Source organism: Tursiops truncatus, chromosome 20, assembly GCF_011762595.2.
Source record: "Tursiops truncatus isolate mTurTru1 chromosome 20, mTurTru1.mat.Y, whole genome shotgun sequence".
NCBI classification, from domain to species: domain Eukaryota; kingdom Metazoa; phylum Chordata; class Mammalia; order Artiodactyla; family Delphinidae; genus Tursiops; species Tursiops truncatus.
Window position 1 is genome coordinate 33,512,803 of NC_047053.1, and position 2,162 is coordinate 33,514,964.

Here is a 2,162-nt window from a genome sequence, read left to right on the forward strand (position 1 = left end):
AAATGTCAGCTGTTTGGTTTTTTTATAGCTATGGGTGACAAAATTATTATACCTAAGAAACTGTGACAATAATGATATCAACAGAAATAAGGAAGATCAGAGGGAGCCAGCTAGAGGAAGATGAGTTTGGTGTAATGCTGAATCTCATGGAAAGCAAAGCGAGAGAGAAAATATGTAGTAATCAATTAAGGACATTTATCTGGGGTTCAGAAGAGATGGTAGGCCTAAGGAGAGACATGTAGGAATTATCTGCATAAAAGTGATCTGTAGGTCAATAAGATATTTACAAACAGGCAATATTTATCCTTCATTTGTTACATAGAAATGAATAATAACAAATGTTTATTGAAAGATTGCTCTGTGCCAGGTACAAAGTGCTTTACTTACAGTAACTTTTTAAATCTGAATAACCACTTAATGATATACATACTACTATTATTCTCATTCTTTCTTTTTAACAACCCCCCTTTTTATTTATTTATTTATTTTTGGCTGCGTTGTTTTTGTGAGCGGGCTTTCCCTAGTTGCGGCGAGTGGGGGCTACTCTTCATTGCAGTGTGCAGGCTTCTCATTGCAGTGGCTTCTCCTGTTGCAGAGCACAGGCTCTAGGCACGCGGGCTTTAGTTGTGGCTTGCAGGCTTTAGAGTGCAGGCTCAGTAGTTGTGGTGCACGGGCTTAGTTGCTCCGCGGCATGTGGGATCTTCCCGGACAAGGGCTCGAACCCGTGTCCCCTGCATTGGCAGGCGGATTCTTAACCACTGTGTCACCAGGGAAGTCCCCTCCCTTTTTTTTTTAAGATTCCTAATGACTTTGAGGTAGATGATGCTGTTGTCAGATAATAAAGTAATTAGGTGTAAGATATAAAAATAATAAAACTGGGATTTCCCTGGTGGTCCAGTGGATGAGAATCCAGCTTCCAGTGCAGGGGACGCGGGTTCAATCCCTGGTCAGGAAACTAAGATCCCACATGCCGGGCCAGCTAAACCCACGCACTGCAACTAGGGAGAAGCCCGCACACCACAACTACTGAGCCCGCGTCCTCTGGAGCCTACACGCCACAACTAGAGAAGCCTGTGCACAGCAACCAGAGAGAAGCCTGAAACGAAGAGCCCGCGCGCCACATTTGAGACCCAGTGCAGCCAAAATTTTAAAAATAAGTAAACTAATTTTAAAAATATAAATTAAAAATAAAACTGAGGGAAAGAAAGCACTGATTTGAAATTATCTTCCTTTAAGTTCGGATGGAAAATTAAGAAAACTTCCAATTCAAAGCTCTAAGCACAAAATCCAGGTATGTCATGTGGTGGACTTGCTTCTTCAACTGGACCTTAATTCTGCAGCCAATGCAAAGAATCCACACTCTAATGAACAGCAAGCTACAAAATGATTGTCGGGAATTCCCTGGCAGTCCAGTGGTTAGCACTCTGCACTTCCATTGCAGGGGGCACGGGTTTGATCCCTGGTCAGGGGAACTAGGATCCTGCAAGCCCCATGGCGCGGCCAAAAAAAAAAAGATTCTGCCCTTGAAGAAGCCAGTGACTTTGCATTTGATTTTTCCAGCTTGGTTAATTCCCAAAAGTTCAGGCTATGGAGTCCTAAAGTCTTCTTTAGCATTTAACTAGTTTTTTGCTGGTGGAAGGGGCTGGGACTGTCTCTCCACACGTAAGCTGATCTTTGTCATAAATCACTTTTATAATGAGAGAGCAGCTAGGGCACTTCACCACATCTTCCCCATTTGTCAAATCTTTCCAGGTGATGCAGAAGTTACCCCCACACGGGCGGAGGTAGGAGTACCTCTCTGAGTCCTTCTCATATTAGAAGTCCTCGATCTCTACCTCATCGTGAAACACCACCATCATTGCTGGGGCCAGTAGAGGTCTGTCACCTCCCCCGTCCTACCCAGGCTGGGGTTGGTCCAACTTCTCAGGCCCGGCCTAGCCGGGCCTATTCTCATTCTTTAGGTGAGGAAACTGGGGCTCATGGAGGGTGGGTAACTTGCTCAAGGTCAGATAGCTAGAAGAGGTAGAACCAGGATTTAAACCAATCAGTACAGGGTCAGAGCCTGGGCCCTAACCACATGTGTGCTGCTTCACTCTGAAAAAGGTTTCATTCCCAGGTTTCACTTCCATGGGGTGGATCACTATGGGGTCCAAAGAAATCAT

General features: G+C 44.7%; 1 pseudogene; it reads right to left on the bottom strand.

Moving 5' to 3' along the window:
- Positions 1-1,607: 1,607 nt before the first annotated feature.
- On the bottom strand, positions 1,608-1,856 carry LOC101338837 (diphthamide biosynthesis protein 3-like; annotated as a pseudogene).
- Between the last annotated feature and the right edge of the window lie 306 nt (positions 1,857-2,162).